We start from the raw sequence: 21,767 nt of genomic DNA, 5'->3' as shown, positions 1-21,767 counted from the left end.
GATATATTACGTTGAAAGAATTCTTAGACAAGCTAAATCTTCAAATACACATTGGGACCATTTTGAAGTATTTGAATTTTTGGTTTTACAATCAAATCAAAGGATGTAATAAAAAAGAGTAAATAAAATGAAATGAACGAAATGAAATCAGATAAAAACTGTAAAGGCTACCTATGGAATCTACTCACTGAATATGAGGTAACAATTTGCAGGGTTTTTTGTGGTAGATTTCACCCCATATTTTGAGTAAACGTGTCCTAAACTTTACAGCTTTTGCACACTAAAAGTAATAAGATAAAGTGTACCTAACTTTCATTTTACATCAAATTACTTGAAAACCAGGCCAATTCATCATTTACTTCAAATTTATTTAGTAATCAATCAATATGACTAGTAAACTATTACTCATTTAGAGAATGACAGATGTACTAAAAATAGGGCTATGACTTTGCTTACAATGTCTGAAACTGAGAACGAGGAGGAAAACAAAAATCATAGATTAAACCTATTTTCAGGAATCAAGTTTTTGGAATATGTCTCTCTTGCCTCTTTTAAATGTGAGTTGTAAGCAACTAACAGGTCTTTTACATGAAGATAGTGAACTTTAACTGCTTCCACTTTCATTCAGATTGTCTACATTTCCTCTACAGAGACATAATTTCCTCATTTATCCACAGGGCAGGATTTATTGGTGGTTTTGAACTCTGGTTCTAAAAGGCACAATTTCATCTAAAACACAGAACCACAGAGTCATGTAACTAAGAGAATAGACTATTAAACGCAACTATGGACTAATTATTAAGGACACGAGTGCGAACAGTGCATTTAGGTTTAGAGACAGGGGCTTAAAGTTCTGCCTTAAAGATAATACTACTATGGTCTAACACTGCAAGATTTTCTACGCAGACAGAACGAACAGTCAGACCCAGAGTTAAAATCAGATCTAAAGTATGCACTTTAGTGAGAGTTGGGCCAGTAACGTGTTGGCTAAAATGAAGAGATTCTGTGATTCTTACAAACTCTGTAGCAAACTTATTAGTGTCCTTGTCTACATGTATATAAAAATCACCAAGTAAAAGAACCTGATAAAAGTTGAGAACCATGTGAAATGTGCTGTTAGACTTAGAAGGCGATACACGGTAATGCACAAGACAGGATTTGCGTACATGATCTTAAAAGCCAAAATTTAAAAATACAAGACATACAACATTTTATGAGAACATTTTAAGTCATGTATATACACTGTGGCAAGACCACCGCCCCGGCCGCAAGTCCTCCTGGGAATTAAATTACAGGTAGTCCAGGGGGCAGAGTTCTACAGGTTGGATTTATTCTCCACATTAAAGCCATGTCTCCATAATAAATAAAAGGTCCAAGTCCTGGGACCATATGGAAGGAAATCTTTCAACAAAGCCACCTATACAGTACGCTGCAAGATAACCACCAAATACAGCAAACACAGTTCCCCTGATCACTTTGCCTAAACTTGACACAAAAATGGCATCATCTTCCAAGGATTTCAAATCTCTAAGCAGTGGGCCCAACACTTTTTGGTTACCATATTGGTTGACATAAACCACCCTGAAGAATAGAAAGGTAGATTGAAGTTGGAGTAGATTTCAATTGCTTTCTCAAGGTGCTCAGTAGGATTTCTTAGAACTGAGCTGGAAAGAAAATACATTTCCTCTACTAGTTAATCAATGCATGAGTTAAACACATTGAACATGCATTCCAATGTAAGGAGAAGAAACCCCAGTCTCTTAATCATTTTGTTCAAGTCCTCATCCTCCTCAAAGCAACAGTAGTTTTGACTTTCATAAAATTCAGTTTCTTCATGTGCTTGACTACGGTGCTTAAAATCCTCCACTGAATGGGGATTGTGTTTTCTGCTCTTGACTCATGACTGTGGCAAGCTGTGTTTATATTTAGTATATAGTTAGCCCTGCACATATGCATGGAAAAAGATTCCATGTCCATTGGACATACAAAATAATCACTAATCTCTGTACTTCAGAGGCTGGAGCAGAGACAGCAGCACAGGTGCACCATAGGGGACAGTACTTTTCAATGTTCCAGAAGACCTACGGGTATCTTGGACTCCACTTGGATGAAAGGTTGGACTGGTCGGCCAACACCGTTTGTCGTGGTGGTAGATGCCTCCAATATCGGGGTAGGGGCAGTCCTCTCCCAACAATATAGGGAGAGCAACAAACTCCACCCCATAGCATTCTACTTATAGAAGTTAACAATGGCTGAACGTAGCGGTGGCCAAACGTAACTTGCAGTGCTTGTTTTTTTAATTGGGTTTCATCTTTAGCTTGTAAGGTAAACTGTTTTTTAAATATACTTTTAACTAGATTCTGCTAATATTCTTGTCTTTGGGTTAACATAGAAGTTGGTGCTCATTTGATTGAGGTGCGGATTCAGGTGTAGTTTTAGGTCAGCTAAAAGTGCGAATTGCAGAGGAAGGGCCAACAGCCTCAATTCTTGACATTGAAGCAGACACCACAATTCCACTAACCTCATTTACCCACCTTGTTCTAATACCAGGGGGATGTTGACTGGGGGACTCTGGAATTGCCAGTCTGCGGTGCAGAAGGCAGATTTCATTTCAGCTTTTGCTTCTGCTCTGTCTCTAAACGTCCTGGCTCTGAGAGAGACATGGATCACTAGGAATCCATGGAACTCTAGCCGCCTTGACGTCCTCTCTCCTCTGTGATGCTTCACCCCACTATCTTTTTTTAATCTTGACATTTCCTCTTCTCCCAATAGACTTCACATCATTGTTCTCTATCGTTCTCCTGGTCCTCCTGTTCAACCAGTCTGCACCAACACACAGAGCAGGGAACACTCTGGACCTTATCTTTGTCCCTGCTCTGGATGTGTGTCGTGGTGTTCTTGGAAGGACTTCTTCTTGAAAGGAGACTCATGACCACTGTCTTTCAATTGCAATGTTGAAACATTTTATTCAAAAGTACAGTGTGGAGAGAGCCTGCCAATTCTCAGTGCCCCTCTGCTCTCTCTCCCTAGACAGAGGAGCATCTCACATTTTATACCCTTCTACAGGTCATGTATTGTTGCACTATTTCCATATATAGGATGTCACTTTTTAGCTCCATGAGGGGTGTAAATCAATTGTCACATACTATGTTTGTTCAGTTCATGAATGGCTTTACAAAATTAGGCCTGGGAATGGTTCATGCTCTCCCATTTAAGGCTAACCCATGGGCCTCACCATATTGTCTCTCGACTCCATACCATTCCTTTAGATCTTTAAATACCCACAGAGCCAATGTATATACACTACATGTGGCTGTGACTCCTCCGGATTTCCCTGATCACCCCTTTCTCAATCTGTTCTTTCCAGGTTTAGAACTGAAGTTGCTGCTGCAAAAGCATCTTTCTACAAGGGGAAACTGGAAGCATCTGCATCTGACCCACACAAACTTTTCACCATCTTTTCCTCTCTCCTTAACCAACTCTGGACAGCTTGGAAATCGGCAACTACAGACCCATTTCTCTTCTCTCTTGCCTCTCAAAGATTCTTGAACGCTCCTTATACAACCAAATGTCTCTCTTTCTCACTCAGAACAGACAGGACCCTAACCAGTCTGGCTTCAAGGCAGCACACTCTACTGAAGCTAAATCTGCCAAACTGTCATCGGTTCTGATTCTCCTCAACCTCTCCGCAGCTTTTGACACAGTGGACCAAAAGATCCTTCTGTCTATCCTGAGCACCTGTGCCCAGTTCAAATACCCAAAGACCCTCCCCTCGGGCAAACTTATGCCTCTTCCTGTGCCTGAGCGTCCCTTGTTACATGGTCACTTAGTTTGTGAGGACAGCCTACATAGATAGACTTACACATGTGCCTTGCCTTGCCTTGCCTTTCTGAATGAGGAATCTAGGAGCCCTAGTGTACTATATTTATCCATTCTCTAAATTATGCCAGGAAAACTCTGCCACTGTACCATTGTACTGTGACTGAACCATAAAAACAGGTATTTTGGGGCTTTGAATTTGGCTGAATTTATACCTGATTTTGGATATATGATTTCCTTTGCAATGAAGAGACAACCATGTTTGAGGTTTATGGTTTGTCACTTCCATGTTCTGAACTCTATTCAACTTAATTCCATTATTCATTTAGGCCGAAATAAATTTTCCATCCTAAGACACCTTTGAACAATTACTTATTTTCTCTAATTGTTGTCTGATGTAATAAGAGTGAAATCTAACCTTGGGGAAGCTTTGTTTTTGTGTAGATCAGTTCATCTTTGTTTGAAGTATTTATTTCTGCTTTCTGTTTTCAACAGTCTGAAATCTCACGCATCTGGTGTGATAGGGAGGCTGAAGTTCCAAGACCATGACAGATCATGCATATAATATCTGGGTGTCACTGAAGAACACTGAGCATTGAATAGCTATAGTTACTGCTTTAAACATCCCATTTTGCTCTATCATGTCTATGAGGCTGTAATGAAATTTTATTCAGTAAAGTAAGATAGTTCCATTGTGTTATACTGGCTGATTTGCATATCTACTTCCTGAATGGGTCATCTGAAGAAATGAGTTTCAAGGCTCCCACTTTACAGTATTTAATCCCATCCCACATACATATTTATTTATTTTGCAGAAACCTTGTCTCTCCAAAATGTCAGAAATAAAATTTCTGTGCTTCATACAATTTTTGCATGTATGACATAAAGTGGCCCCCAAGACATTTGTAACATTTGCATGAAGATTTTTCTTAAAACATATTTTTCTGTAAGATTCTCAAAAAAAAACACACACTCCAACTCACATTCCAATGGTGACATTGTTTTGCCATATAAGCGAAGAATTGAGAAAATATTGTGTCACAACAGTAAGGTAAAGGTGCACGTATTTGTCACTGTACAGTGTACACTGAACAGTGAAATGTGTCCTCCTTTAACCCATCTGTGGTAGTGAACACACACACACACACTAGTGAACTAGGGGCAGTGAGTACACACACCCAGAGCATTGGGCAGCCAACTCCAGTGCCCGGGGAGCAGAGAGGGCAAAGGGTCTTGTTCAAGGGGCCAACAGTGGCAGCTTGCTGAGCCCGAACACACAATCCTGTTATCGATAGCTCGGCGCTCAAACCGCTGAGCCACCACTGCCCCGCATGAAGTAATCACATTCATGCTACTTCTCTCCAATTTAGAGCCTCTAAGAAAGGAAATTAGAGGATAGAAACTCCTGAAGAATGGTATGATTTTTACATTGTACTATGGTTTAAGGTTACGGTTAGATTAAGTTTAGATTGGGTTAAGCCTAGGTTAGGGTAAGGCATGGGTGAATTTAAATAAATTACATAGGCTAGGGTAAGGGTTAGGTTATGTTGATGTTCACAATTCTGACAAAACTTTCCTGTAGACCAAATCCGCTTTGCGACACCACCTTAAGCAGACAAGGGGATTCTTTGTCCAGGGAGCTTATATATGCTTTTGAAAAGAAGCAATCTTAAAATGCTAAAGAAGATTTCATGTCTTTACCGCGTTTTGACTAACACAGACTCTCAGCGCTACATACAGCTTCTGTCTGAACTATAATAACATAACACTGACTGAGTAACACTGACTCAGCTCTACACACAGCTTCTGTCTGAGCTGTAATATAACACTGACTTTCAGCTCTGCATACAGTCTCTGTATGAGCTGTGAGGTAATAACAGTAACTGACTAACTGACACTAACTCTCAGCTCTACACACAGCCTGTCTGAACTGTAATATAAAGTTTCTCAATAAAGTTGATTATGAACAGTGTCAGCAATTGTCACTGTTTGCCCTCTAGAATAGAAAATGTTGATGCATATAATTTTATCAAGTGGTAACAACATATTCTGCTGATAAACAACACTGCATATTTTTCTAAAGAATTCTTTTTGCAGAACCACATTAAACTTGAAGTTTGCAAAATATTTTTTTGATACTGAAACAGTAGTGTTTATCATTTTGTTAGACAAAAGTAAATAAAAGTAGTAACCTTGTGTTCTATCCAGGTGTGATCATAAAGTTAACTCCAATACACTGTAAACATTTAGTGACCACTAGCAACTACAGCTAGCTCATAATTAATTATTGATAGAGCATGGGGACAATTTCATTATTTGACCAGATTGCTAACAAATCCTTTTTTTTTAAACATATCCCACAGATTTAAATGCAACAATGACTTAGGTGTGTTTACAATGCTGTATAAAAGAGGTGCCTCGGGATGTTCTGAAAAGCCTGAACAGCTCCTTTCCAACTTGGAGTAGCAAGTGATTGTTTTGACTTACAGCAGAACATTGAGGAGACAACTGTGGAAATCCTGCCTTTTTATACAGGTCTGTGAGAAGTTCAACTACTCACTTCTATGTGATAGTTGTGTGACTGCTGCATAGACAACTTTTACAGTTTTTTCAGAAATTCTGTTCAAAATCTCCCAGCTTCTGCCCTCAGAGCACATGTCCAGCAAAGCACAGCAGCATGCTCTGGAAGTAATAAAGCCTTGTAGAGATAATACCTTCTTGGTTCACGTCTGGAGCTTACTTGATATCACAGTTCGGTCTGAGAGACAAAATCCCATTTTATCAAGGATGCGATTTTGCAATCTGTCTTCACGCTACAACCAGGATCGCAATAGGTCCACCACCAAGCATGTACACAAATCAAAAAGCCACCAGCAGCAGCTTCAAAATCCACTCTGTTAATGGATGCAACTTCAATGCCCGTGCCGCGAGCCAGAGCCTACAGCTTCACTGCCCCGGCCCTGGCGCCTCCCAGATTGTTCATGTCTTCTCCAGCGATGGTGTCTGCTGTGGCTCCCGTGCGAGTGGCACCATCCGCTCCTGTGCCAGCAGTGCCCGCTGCCTCTGCTCCTGCACTGGCATACAGGTTGTCTGCTCCTGTGTCAGTTTCCTGTGCACAGGCTGGCTTTTCCTATGGCAACTCATGGGTGTACATTTACATTTTTGACATTTTGCAGATCCAAAGCATCTTAAAAAAGTGTTTTGTTGTTAGCTTAGATACTACTAAACACATTCAGTATGGAGACCATAACACTCAAATCTACACTTGGACTACCCAAGTACTCTTGAAAGAGGTGGGTCTTCAGTCTGCGTTTGAAGACGTTCAACACTAAGAGGAAGTTCGTTCCACCACTTCAGGACAGAAAAAATGGCTTTTGACCCATGTCATGAAGTTTGAAGGGTCTGGTCCATTTTTGGCTTTCTAGACCAGCATCAGCATCATGTTTTAAATCTGATGCCGGCAGCCACAGGAAGGCAGTGAAGAGAATGCAGCAGAGGAGTTACATGCTGGTTGTAGGTTTGCTGATTCACAGCTGAAAATATTGCACAAAATCTTTTCAGTCAAATCATACTTCTGATTTATAAAAATACTTATTCCATTCTAATTTGAATTTATATAATGAAATATACTGAATATAATATAATGAATTTAATAGAAATATACTAATTTTACACAAATAATTTGTTTTTTGACTATACTGTGGAGGAACCCCTTATGGTGCTTTCAAAATCCTCCAAAAAGGGTTTATAGAAGAACAGGGTTTCTTTATAGTTCCTCCAAGCACATTAAGAGGTTTCTTCACAGTTTTAAACTGAAGAACCTGCAAGAGTTCAGTTCAGCAAAAGTGAGTTTAACTGCCAATCAAGAAAAACAAGAAAGTTCAATTGGAGTAACACACAAAACAGAGCTCATCTTTGTTGACCAAAAGGTCACTGCAGAATCTGAGACCAGTGATTTCAAGGATGACAGTCTTTGACATATCTTCATGAGAACAATTAAAAAAATACATTCAACTTTATAAATGCTTATGTTAACAGTTCACAGCTGTTCTAACAGTGGTTCTACAGGCTCCTTCATGAAAACTAGTTTTAATGAAGCGTGAGGCAGCAAATCGTGAGGCAGCAGAAGCATTGCATCATAAATTAGTTGGACGATGTAGCTTTTATTCCTTCAGATTCAGCGAAAAATGCCTCACTACTAGAAACACTTCTTCAGACAAAACATTTAAATGACAGGTTTGCAATATCATTTTTAAATTACCTAAACTAAAATATTTATGGTCCTTCTTTGGATAGTATCCTTAATTTTGAAATTTAAAACAAACCCTTCTCATGCAGTATTAATCATGTTCAACAGATGTTCCTTCAACAGGCATTATAAAAGCACGGAATAGAGTGTGTAATGCAGATTATATCCACTGGATGGAAATGTCGGAAAAGCATATACCTGTGTGTAAGCTGGAAATTGGTATGATGCAGCTCTACAGACATTTACTTCAAGCTACACAGAAAAATGGACTAAGGGATGCAAATTTACCAAGATTTTACCAAGAAATGTATTTCTCATTGTGACTGTAAAGAATTCACCCATATACATATACTTATTGCTGTCATGCAAAAAAACTATTTCCAAAATTACGTTGGTTATGTCAATGTAATTTTTTTTCCCATTTCTATTGTTTCATTCCTTATTTGAATTTGCCACAATGTACAGAACTGCCAGATTAAAATTAATGCTAAAAGTCAAAAAGGGCAAAAATAGAGACGCAAGGTTTTTACATGACAGTGACTATATGTAATTAAACATAAACATATGTCATGATGCCCCTAGAGTGTTTGCATGTAAAATGGGAGAAATCACTGTATCGCATTAAATTGGAGTCTGTAAGTCAAGTCACAACAACTGACTTCTCCTGCATTGCTTGTATTTTGTTTTCATAGATGTCCCAACCTTGCTAGTTTCTACTGCTCACTTCATGGACAATGATAATAAAAACTGCTTGCACTTGCATCTTGCCTATGCCCTGCATTAAGGGAAACTGTTATGATTTTTATCTTCATTCTCTCTTCATTTCTTCCACTAAGTTCAGATCACTGCCACAGTGTCACCGAATATACTATCTTCAATGTTTTTTTATCCTTACAAAAGTACTTGAGAAATGGTATATTCATATTCAAATATGTTCATGGCGGGCTGCACCATTCTTTTAAAAATATATATATAATGAGATTCACATTTACACAAACTATATTTTCAGTGTACTGACAGGGTTTCGCAGAGGTGCTACACCTAGGTTGTCAAAACACCAACAAACCAAACCTGGTTAGGCTAGTTAGTACTGTAGTTAAATCAAGTGTGATGAAATTATATTTTCATAGGAATAATGAAAACTTGTGTTGGAACTGAAATGTGTACTTCTCAGCTCTGAGAACATTTTAAGTAAAACTTGAAACTTAACAAATATAAAGGATGCATCAATGCAAAAGAGTCTTAATTTATGAGCCTGTCCTTAAATCCATACATTCAAACAATTCTTACTATGCCGTGTCTGTTGATTCCAATGTGTTAAAGCATTTGTACACTATTATCCTCAATCATACAAGGAAACAAGTCAAATATCTGTGGAATTTAAATCAGCAATTTCTAGAAATAGCATTTGAAGATGTAATGTAAGTAGTTTTTAGTGGTTGGACATATACGCCACTGTGCTGTATTCTAAATTTACATTACTACACTACTTACTAACAGAACAAGCCCTTTTGTTATTTCATGGCATGACAGCTCAAACAGCTAAAATGTTTAGACATTACAGAGTTCCCTTTGGTTAAGTTGCCACCAAGAAAGATACAAACCATGCTTCCCCTTAGTGGAACAAAAACTGGACACATGTCAAAGGCAAACTTTGGCATTCATGCTGCTGTTTCCTCAGTGCCAGTGACATATTATATAACCAAAAGTATTGGCATACCTGCTTATTTATAAATTGTTCCTCAACCAAATGACTTTAAAATAGAGTCTATCCATCTTTTGTTAGAGTAACTGTGTAAATAACTCCCAAAGGCCAAATTCGTTTATTTATTTATTTTTATTGTTTGCATATATTGTTTCTAGAATCTAAAATCTAAAAATCATGTCATGTTTTTTACAACTTTTTTTGCGTTCAAAACTTAAACCTAATACCATGTCAGTTCTTGACTGTTTATTTTCTTTTGAAAACACCCTTAAAGGGTTACTGAGCAAACTGTGAAATTGCACAAAAGTCAGCAAAATGATTGTAGCTACATACACTACATATCATTACTACAGACATTGTTGTTTAAAACATTCTAACCTTTCGTCTACTAAATATTTATGTATTTTTATATATTGCTAAGCTTAAACATCTGAAGCTCTAATAACTTCAGAAGGCTTTTGCAAAGTGGCAGTTACTTTTACCTATTTTTTCTACCTAATTATTTTAATTTTTATCAAATATATGTTTCATCACTGCAAATCAACTCATAATCCCAACTAATAAATGAAGAATGCATATGATATAATTAATGTCAGTAAATGACACTGCCGTTATGAAAGACTGACATTATGAAAGACTAAAACATATAAACTTTGTAGTCATACTCAAAATGAACAAATCAACACAATGTGTTCAAAGACAGTTGATGTAAATTACATCAAGCAATTAACACATACATTAGCATCTTAATGACAAATTATGTAAACCTGTGTAGACATTAAGACTTACATTTGGTTGACATATAAACTGACATTTATTTAAATGAGCCTTTATAAATGTTTATGTCAGTTATTATGAATGTCTTATGCAAATTTCATAGCAAGTTTCAAAGATTTATTTAGACAAGTGGAACAGTGGAATATGTATAATCTGAGACAGAATTCTTTAAGAGAGATGACATGGTTGGTTCAGCTACGAACTAGAGGGTGGTCACCCCATTCAGGGAGGCTGCACAGGTTTTCTTCAGTACTGGGCTGGATGGGCCAGCCCCAGGCCTTGAAGAAAGAGGCCAGATTTTTTTCCACCACCTTGGAAAAGGTTTCAGCGTACAGGTTCATCTTGCCATTGTTGTCCTTTGGCACGTTCTTCATGTCACGGTAAGCTGCAAAGACTTTCTTAAAGGCATCCCAGCCAAACTCTTCCTGCAGCTTTAAAAAGAGAAGAAAACAAACAAACTGAAAAACAGAACAAAGTTTATTATGTAATTGATCCAGGTATATTAGTAGAGAAGCTTGTGAAAGAACAGTTACTGACTGCACTCTAAATTAAAACATTACCCATGAATTTGTGTGAAGTATAACAAATAGTGGTCTACAGCTTTCTGCATGCATTAAATTGCTAGTATTAACCCAAAATTAAGTTTTGGTGGGCAACAAACAAAGCAGGTGTCCAACCAATTTCATGAGAAAAAAAAATCATCATTCCAGGCCAGGGGCTGGCGACCGAAATAAGAAGAGGAGTCTTGTCCAATTTTGTCTACTTTGGTTTGTGTCCTGGCTCAACCCCATCTTGAAATAAATATGGGTACAGTGTCTAGAAATCAGGTCTTTGACAGGAAAACAACAAATTAATAGAACTCCAACCTCATCCAATCATATTTGGTTACCCCATACTTACTACCATAAGAATTTAGTATGTGGTATTTAACCAAATATTAGGTGCGGAGTATGTATATTTTTTTATATTGTGAACCCTATATTTTGTAAATTATCCTAGTGCTGGGAGTTTTGTGGAGTCCCACAGGGTTCTATTTTAGGATCTCTAAAACTGTATATTATGTAATTATAATTTTGAGAGTAAAATCGTTATGAATGGTCTTGGCCTACGTAGAGGGTTTAAGGAGGTAGATTTATGCCGGTAAGTCTCATCCAGTCTGACATCAGCTGCTGCCAAGTCCAAGCCTCAGTGGAGTCTAAAATCTTAATGTTATTCAAGTTGAATCAGTCATTGTCTGTTTTAAGCTTTAGATTTGAGCTATGATATTTGCATGCAAAATGTTTGAAAAGGTTAAAATTTCTGCTGATTTGTTTAAATCTTAGTCAAAGTGCAACTCTCTGAGGTCAGGAAATTTAAACAGGGGTCTTCAGCACTTGTACCTGAATATAAGTCTCCAAGGCTGTAAACACTTCCCACTTCTCCAGACGCCTGCCTTCCGCGATATACTTCGTAATTCGGCTTAGACGATTCTGCGCTGTCATGCTCCCATGAGCATTTGTTCTGTTCACACCCAGCACCACCTCATGCTCATACACCGACCACAAATTACAGGTAGCCTCAGTCGTATGTGGTGGGAACTCCCAATAAGAGCATTGCTGGTTATGTCCCAGCTCATGGATAGCTCCCCAAAAATTGCTTTTACCAGGAACAAAAGGAATTCACCAGATGTGGAGCAGAGCCAGTGTGCATCATAATGGGGTAACCAGAATGCATGAAGCCTGTAGGAAAGGGTAAGTCATGTAAACACTGCAAGTCATGTAATCACATTTATGATAGTGGTAATAGTTCTGCTATAAAAGAGATTAAAACACTTCTACGTGATACACACCACAAGAGATCTGAACATCAGCAACAAAGCGCTCCTTGCGGGGAAACTTTGCAGGCTTAGCTGCCAAGTCAGCTATGCTTCTCATAATGGAGTCCCAGAGAGCGGCAACCATGTCTGGACAATCCAGATGGCGTATCACCTCAGACGGCATGGCCATGATGAGATTCTCAAACTCCAGCTCTGCCCAAGGTGCTGGTGCTGTACAGATCTCGGCTATCCATTCAGATACACTGGTCTGTCCTGAGAAAAATTTGACTTTTACCATAGAATACCATTGCTCAATATGGACTTTCTAATGAGCAATAACTATTAATCATATTTACCAGACTTGTAGTATGGTGCCTTTACGGCTGTCTCTATGACAACCTCCAAGTCCTGTACTGTAGTTCTAGGAGGTGCAATCAGGTATATGAGGCCTCCCCACAGATTACAAACTTGGAGACTCTCTTTTTCCAAAGGGAAATGCACACACACCTTTTGAGCCCAATTCAGTTCATTTGCATTGCTTAACTCATCAGTTTGACAGCCAATCTGAACCTGCAGGTTTAATGTATTTAATTATATCAAAATATGCAATCATACAAAATTCAAGTAGTTTCAGTTCCAGTAGGTTTGTGACCTATTGCCCTACAACCCTATTGTGCTTGAACAGTTCAGTTGGCTAGTTAATGTGGTGTTGTGTTGGAATAAAATTATACAAAATGGTATGAATATAATCAGAATACAAATAGAGATATATACCTGCCATCCTTTGCCTATTATTTATCTGGGCACTGTCATGCAAGTCTTCATTCCAGGAGAAAGATAGAGACCTGTGCTTATCCATTCTTCGCTATCTGAAATAAGAAAGCAATTAATTGACCAATTGACCAAAAACAATAAAACAACCACTTAGCCAAACATACATTCAACAAAAGAAAACATATCATTGTGAACAATCACCTATATTTTGTACTTTATTATTTAAATGTTTTGTTGACCAAACCAGCATTAATTTGATTAAGCAAATTACAAAGTCAACATAAGTAGGTACAAAAAGTGTGGGTCTATGTAAAGGGTTTAAGGAGTTAAGTTAAAATCCCAGTGCATTTCAAGTTGAATCAGCCATTGTTTATTTTACCAAAGAAACATCTATTGCTGCAATCCCTGATAATCATTTCTAGGTGGGAGCTTCTCAATCCCTCCGAGTTACAGTAAGCCATAGCAGTTAGAGTTACTATAGAATTTTGAGTTATGATGTTTGGATGCAAAATGTTGGTTGAAGAATTCAGAGTGACTACATTTTCACTATATACTTTACCTGCTGTACTTGCACTGATCTTGACTCTTGAATTGGCCACAGATTGAAGGTTAGTTGGCTTTAAAATCATGTGTGGCAGAAGTGCATCACGATCTTCACAAACTTTGAACATCGTAGTTCCCACTTGGAGAAGCAGACAATCTTTTGGACTTTTAGCAGGGCATTTAGGAGACACCTGTGGAAATCCTGCCTTAACCAAATCTTTGAGAAGTTCAACTACTGATTTATACACATCACAATCGAATGCTTGCATGGACAGATTACTGATACAATCATTGCCAAGCCTTTTTAGGAATTGCTGTTCATAATCTCCGAACTCCTGGCTGTGGAGAACCTGCAGCAAGTATAAGATGTGGCGCAAGTTGGTCTTAGACAGCAGCAATAAAACATGCTGTCAAAGATTATCCAGGTGGAGCTGTTGTGTATACAAACATAGAGCAAGTTCATTCCTCCTTAATCTGAGAGGATCGGCGCACTCCCACTTCATACAGTGAAAACATGTACATGACTTGTTACATTGACAAATCACAGACAACCTAAATCTTTAAAATACACATTTGGACCGTAAATATTCCATTGTGAACTCTTTGATTTTTTGGTTTTACTTTATAGGACATAAAAAATCTAGTCCTTAGAACAGCTTTAAATTAGCTCAATAAAAATCAGATTAAGACTGTAAAAGCAACCTAAAATTGTTCATTTACTTCAATCAATACTAGTAAACCATAACTCATTAGAGAATATTTGATTTCCTTAAAAAAAATTATATCAGACACATGACATATTAGTCAACTTTTTAAATTAACTGTGTGTTCAATTAAAGTGGTATAAAATTACCCTTTCCATGCACATTCAGCTAAAACTAATTCTCATAGCAAATTCTCTCACAGCACTGCACGGAAAATGGTGGTGGTGTGTTGGTAAGTGTTGTGCTGGTACGAGTGGATCAGACACTGCAGTGCTGCTGGAGTTCTTAAACACTGTGTCCACTTATTGTCCACTATATTAGAGACTTTTATCTTGTTGGTCCACCTTGTAGATGTTAAGTCAGAAACAGAAGGTAATCTTTTGCGGCACAGTTTGTGTTGGTCAACCTCCAGTCCATAATCAGTCATCACAGGACGCAGCTGGCTGGGTGACAGTGAGATGTTTAAAAACTTCAGCAGCACTGCTGTGTCTGATCTATTCATACCGGTGCAACACACCATGTTAGTGTCAATGCAGTGCTTAGAATGACTCACCACCCAAATAATACCTGCCCTGTTGTGGTCTTGTGGGGTCCTGAACTTCAACACTGAAAATCACAGTCACAGATTTAGTCACAGTCAGCACAGTTACTTCTAGAGCACCTACCATGTGTATTTGATTGGGCATAGATCAATCCCATCAACAGCATACATATCTTGGTTTTGTTTCATTCAGCACATTTACACATCTACTGGATCATCTTTGGATGTGGAATTATGGATCACAAACACCTTAATGGTTTGTATCTGTGTGGTTCGAAATGAGAATAGTAGTTTTTTTTGTTTGTTTTTTTAGCATGTCAGTACAAGCAGCTGACAAAGTGAAAGCAAAACCTGAGTGGTTGACCCAGTTAGGAGCCAGGGATGATGTTTTGATTTTAATGTCTCTCCTGGGAACACATCCAAATACTTGTACTTTTGTTCACTGATCATGCTTTCCATGTGTTCTAATGTCTTAGCTGTGTGGACAGGAGCCATGACAAGATCAGCAACATCTCTGAAGGTCATCCAAACATGCCACGTCTTTTGTACTTACCAATCATAAGTGGTAGCATCCGCAACAAGCACCAGCTTTACATTTAAGACATTTAGCAGATGCTCTTATCCAGAGTGACTAACAAAAGTGCTTTACTATTTACCCAAGGATAACCTCAGCTAGTTTGAATAGACTAAAAATTCAAAGATGCCTCCAAGTTTAGACACTACTAGACACAAGTCAATAAAAATGTGACCACTCTAATATTCACCCAAGTATTCTCGGAAGAGGTGGGTCTTCAGTCTATGTTTGAATTCTCCGGATGTTGTACAGGAGAAATCTGCAGGACCGAGTTATGTTTGCAACAATGATAACTGATCATCCATGACTACACCAAGGCACCATGAGTTCCCTGGTATGAGCATCCCTGCAGGTACGATGCAAACCATCACTATGCAGAGCCAGGTAATTTCAAGGCCGGCAAGGATAGACAGGAGGAACTTGTGGCCCACTGTGTCAAAAGCTGCAGAGGTTTCATGTGCATCATCTCCTATTCTATCTCCTGATGCAAAAGTCAATTTGTAAACAAACATTCCATTTGTAAGGAAATTGAAAGATGGTAAAGCTCCTCAATAGAAAAGTATTTCTTCCTTATAAACACATCTAGACAGAGCCAATTCAAAGGGGGGGGGGGGGGTAAGATGATGCGGCATGAAAGTAACTCAATCTGTCAGAGATGGGACAATGTCTTTTTACTCCACAATGATGAGGTTCACACAACGGCTTCACATAATAATGAAACTGATGCAAGGTATAGTATTCAAAAGGTTGGATGTAGTCTTTATAGAAAAACTTTGTGGTCCTACTTGATGCTCCTGGAAATGTGAACGCTCTGCAATTAAAAAGCGACTAAAGTGGGACGAAGGACATTTTTTTTACAAAGCCACCTATTAGAGTAAGCGCTCACAACTGATCTGAAAACAGATGATTTACTAGTTAATCAATGCATGAGTTAGACACATGCATTCCAATGTAAGGAGAAGCAACCCCTGTCTCTTAATACCCCCCCCCCCCCCAAGTCCTTATCTTCCTTAAAACCGCAGTATTTGACTTTCAGAAGATTCAGTTTCTTTATGTCTGGGAATTGTGTTTTCTGCTCTTATGACTGTGGTATGATATGTATATATCTAATTTGTAAACACAATCTTTAAAAACCACAAAGCACAATTTCTGTTACGGAATGGTCAGGGAGCGGACCCAAGTGCAGAGAGGAAAGCCTGTAAGGACAGGTCTTAATGTGTGATGTATGGTTAAAGTATGTGTGGTTAATGTGACTGTGGGTGCTTTTGTGCACTTGTGGGAGAAGAGTTGCTTCCAGCTAGCAAGCTAGGTTTGGACCAGCAACCCTGGCAATGGAGGTCCAAAACCACTGCGCCACCAGTAAGCACAGGAAATTGGTGGAGTTGCATCCCTTAAAAACAATGAAATGAAAAAAAAAAAGGCGCCAATATGGCATAGCTCAGACTTAGGATAGTTAACACTAAACAACTGATGACAAAACAAATGCACCTCTCTCTGGAGAGGGAACTAACTGAAATAGCTCTTAAAATCAATGCTTTACTTAAATCTCTGGGGATTGGAGTGCCCTTGGGTAACTGTGCCTCGCCGCTGTCGCCCTGTGCTGGTAGGTGACGGCAGACACTGACCCGTTACAGGACCCGCTCTCCTAGGGACAGCTCCAGAGGTCCACAGGCCCACTGCACAGGCTCGGCAGAACTCCTGTATGAGTGTATGAGTTCTTGATTGGGTCCATAGCCCTCCCAGTCCACCAGGTACTGGGTGCTACCCCATTCCACCAATAAGACGCAGTGCAGAAGGCCGGGCTGGAGGAGTCCCTGCATGACAGAGGAAAGGCTTGAGTTGAGACATGGAATGTGTGGTGAATCTGCTTAGAGGGAAGGAAGCGCAACTGGTAGGTAACTGGGTTGATGCGCCTGACTACCTTAAACGGCCCCACAAACTGTGGCAATTACTTTTTAGACTTCACTCGGAGTGGGAGATCTTTAGCGGACAACCAGACCTGCTGACCCGGGTGGCAAATCGGCGCCCCACTCATCCTGCAGTTGGTTACATGCTTCCTGGCCTCAGTCATGCCAAAAGAGATGCCTGGGCCTTCTTCCAGGCTCTCCAGCAACGGCGTAGTCCTATGCTGCCGGGACCCCCACCTCATGGCCCTGTTCAGCAAACATGGGCGGTTGGAACCCAAACTGGCATTCAAAGGGTGACATTCCAAGAGATGAATACCAGAGGGTGTTATGTGCATATTCTGCCCATGGTAGATGAGGAGGGGTTGGTAGAGCTCAGACACCGCAGAGCCTGACCAAGGTCCTGATTGACCTGCTCAGTCTGGCCATTGGAATTCGAGTGAAAGCCAAAGGAGAGGCTCACAGAGGCTCCTATTAGTTGGCAGAAGGCCTTTCAAAAGTGACTGGCAAACTGGGGTCCCCGGTCAGAGACCAGATCTCTTGGCATCCCATGTACCATGACCACATGTTGCAGCAAGAGCCCCACCATCTTCTTTGCAGACGGAAGCCACACACATACACAGCTCAAAAAAATAAAGGGAACACTTAAATAACACAATATAACTCAAATCCAACTTTTGTGAAATCAAACTGTCCACTTAGGAAGCAAAACTGATTGACAATCAATTTTACATGCTGTTGTGAGACGGACTCTACAACCTCAGGTAGTGCAGCTCATCTAGGATGGCACATCAATGCGAGCTGTGGCAAGAAGGTTTGCTCTGTCTGTCAGCATAGTGTCCAGAGGCTGGAGGCGCCACCAGGAGACAGGCCAGTACACCAGGAGATGTGGAGGAGGCCGTAGGAGGGCAACAACCCAGCAGCAGGACCGCTACCTCCGCCTTTGTGCAAGGAGGAACAGGAGGAGCACTCCAAGAGCCCTGCAAAATGACCTCCAGCAGGCTACAAACGTGCATGTGTCTGCACAAACGGTTAGAAACCGACTCCATGAGGATGGTATGAGGGCCCGACGTCCACAGATGGGGGTTGTGCTCCCAGCCCAACACCGTGCAGGATGCTTGGCATTTGCCAGAGAACACCAGGATTGGCAAATTTGCCACTGGTGCCCTGTGCTCTTTACAGATGAAAGCAGGTTCACACTGAGCACATGTGACAGACGTGACAGAGTCTGGAGACGCCGTTGAGAGTGATCTGCTGCCTGCAACATCCCTTAGCATGACCGGTTTGGCAGTGGGTCAGTAATGGGGTGGGGTGGCATTTCTTTGGAGGGCCGCACAGCCCTCCATGTGTTCGCCAGAGGTAGCCTGACTGCCATTAGGTACAGAGATGAGATCCTCAAACCCCTTGAGAGACCATATGCTGGTGCGGTTGGCCCTGGGTTCCTCCTAATGCAGGACAATTCTAGACTTGAGTGTGTCAATTCTAGGCTGGAGTGTGTCAGCAGTTCCTGCAAGATGAAGGCATTGAAGCTATGGACTGGCCCACCCGTTCCCCAGACCTAAATCCAATTGAGTACATCTGGGACATCATGTCTCGCTCCAACCACCAATGTCACATTGCACCACAGATTGTCCAGGAGTTGGCAGATGCTTTAGTCCAGGTCTGGGAGGAGATCCCTCAGGAGACCATCCGCCAACTCATCAGAGGCACGCCCAGGTGTTGTAGGGAGGTCATACAGGCACGTGGAGGTCACACACACACACACACACACACACACACACACACACACACACACACACAATACTGAGCCTCATTTTGACTTGTTTTAAGGACATTACATCAAAGTTGGATCAGCCTGTAGTGTGTTTTTCCACTATAATTGTGTGTGACTCCCAATTGGTTAATACCTAAATTGGCCAAATTGGCCTCCATTGGTTAATAAATTTGATTTCCATAGATTATTTTTGTGGGATTTTGTTGTCAGCACATTCAACTTTGTACAGAACAAAGTATTCAATAAGAATATTTCATTCATTCAGATCTAGAATGTGTTATTTGAGTGTTCCCTTTATTTTTTTGAGCATTGTATATCCTGCCAGTGGGGCCACCCCCGGGATCTGGTTCTTGTTGGAGAGCCTCCCAGATGGTGGTTTCCAGCTCCCATTGAAGGGGGGCCAGGATTCGAGGAGCGGGAATAATGGGCTCCGGAGTGGGGTCAGGCCCAGTAGATGCCCACCGCTTGGACAGAGCATCCGGCTTCGGCATCAAGCCGGACAGGGGTTGAGTCGCTTGGGCTGCTGGATATAGGCCAGGTTCTTGTGGTCAGTCCAAACCACAAAGGAGTATTTGGCCCCCCATCAAGCCAGTGCCTTCACTCCTCAGGGGCAAGCTTTACAGCAAGGAGCTCCCTATCCCCAATGTCGTAATTACATTCTGCTGAGGTCAGCTGGTGGGAATAAAACACACAGGGGTGGAGCTTTTTGGTTGGAGCTTAGTGTTGGGAAAGGACAGCCCCCACACTAACATCCGAGGCATCTACCTCGACAACAAAAGTTTCCTCTGGATTGGGCAGCTGAAGGACCGGGGGGTGGGGGGGGGGTGTCAGCCATGCCTTAAGTCCCTCAAATGCCTCTTGGGCTTCAGTTCTCCAATGGAATGGACCTGGGGTCTTCCGGGTAAGAGCAGTCAGGGACGCTGCCACACTACTAAGGTTCACAAAGCATCGGAAGAAGTTGGAAAACCCCAGGAACCATTCGACCAGCCCGAGGGAAGTAGGGCGGGGCCAGTCTACCATGGCCTTTATCTTGGCTGGATCCATACAGAGCATGTTCTTGGACACTCCAAAGCCCAGAAATTAAACTGTCGAGGCATGGAACTCCGACTTTTCCAGTTTGACATACAGGTAGTTCTCCAACAACAGTTGGAGTACTCGCCTGACATGCCCAACATGTTCAAGAGATTGGCTGTAAAAGATTGCTGGGGCGTTCATGAGCCCAAAAGGCATTACCTGGTACTCCATGCCCAGTGGGGGTAATAAATGCAGTCTTTCAGTAATCCCCCTGCCTAATGCGTATCAGATTGTAGGCACTGTGCAAGTCCAGTTTAGTAAATATGGTGGCTTGCTGCAGTGCCTCAAATGCTGTAGACATAAGTGGCAGGTGGTGGCGGTCCTTGATTGTGATTGAGTTTAGGCGCAGATTATTCCCGAGGGACCCCCTCAAGGTTCTGTGTTTCTGGGCCTAGGGTGGTTGGCCCTCCAGAAGGGGGCCTTGGACATGGCCCCTGCACTGTGGACCCCAGGCAAACACTGACCGTGTGGACCAATCAATGCGGGGGTTGTGCTGTTCTAACCAGGGGTACCCCAGCACTAATTGCAGGGGGGGGGGGGGGCGCTTGAGTTTATTTATATATATATATATCTCGAGGTGTTCTCACTGTGGGAGCCCACCTTCAAAGTGATTGGTCCAGTGCCCAATGACCAACAATCAATGGACATGACAGGAAAGGGTTGGTCCCAGGGTTCCAAAGGCAGTCCATGGCTGGCTGCCAAGGAGGCATCTAGGAAGCACCCCACTGGGAATCTAGGAAGGCATCTAGAAAGCACCCCAAGCAGGCACAAGCAGAGAAGGAGCTTCATTGGAGGCTGCAGTAGCTACCTCAGTGAGTCGAGTGGGTGGTGCATCAGCACTGGGCTAAACAGCCTTGATTAATGCAGACAACTGCTGGACCATCTCCTGCAGTAGCTGCTCATGGCACCCTATGGTGGCACCCTGGCTTTGCAAGGCTGTTTTAAACTGATCCAACTCTGTTGGTCCCACCTTTCTGTTAAAGGATGATCAGGAAGTGGATCCAAGTGCAGAGAGGAAAGCCTGTAAGGACCGGACTTAATGTGTATGGTTAAAATATGTGTGGTTAATGGGACTGTGGTGAATAGTTGTTCCCAGCTGGGTTTTAACCAGCAACCCTGGCAATGGAGGTCCAACACCTCACCACTGCTCCACCAGCAAGCACAGGCAATTGTGGAGTTGCACCCCTGAAAACAGTGAAATAAAAAAAGGTGGGAAAACCAAACAAAGGAGACGCCAAGATGGTGTAGTTCAGACTTAGGATAGTTAGCACTAAATAACTGATGAAAAAACAAATGCAGCTCTCTCTGGAGAGAAACCTAACTGAAGTAGCTCTTAAAACAAAGGAACTGAGAATCAATGCTTCACTTAAACTCTTTAGCTGTGCTCTCAGCTTCTTTCTTTTGCAACCCTGTTATCTTGTTTTGAAACTTTTCTTGTTTTCTTCTTTCAAAACTTTTCTCTTTCCTTTTTCAAACTACTTCCTCTTCAGCTTGCTTTCTTTCACTTCTTTGTAACGTACCAATCACCCCTCTA

At 41.1% G+C, this 21,767-nt stretch overlaps 1 pseudogene; it reads right to left on the bottom strand.

The window, feature by feature from the left end:
- Positions 1-6,757: 6,757 nt before the first annotated feature.
- LOC140565106 (TRPM8 channel-associated factor homolog) lies at positions 6,758-19,650 on the bottom strand (annotated as a pseudogene).
- Positions 19,651-21,767: the final 2,117 nt, after the last annotated feature.

Source organism: Salminus brasiliensis, chromosome 11 (assembly GCF_030463535.1).
Source record: "Salminus brasiliensis chromosome 11, fSalBra1.hap2, whole genome shotgun sequence".
NCBI lineage: Eukaryota > Metazoa > Chordata > Actinopteri > Characiformes > Bryconidae > Salminus > Salminus brasiliensis.
This window is presented reverse-complemented; position numbering and strand designations above follow the sequence as displayed.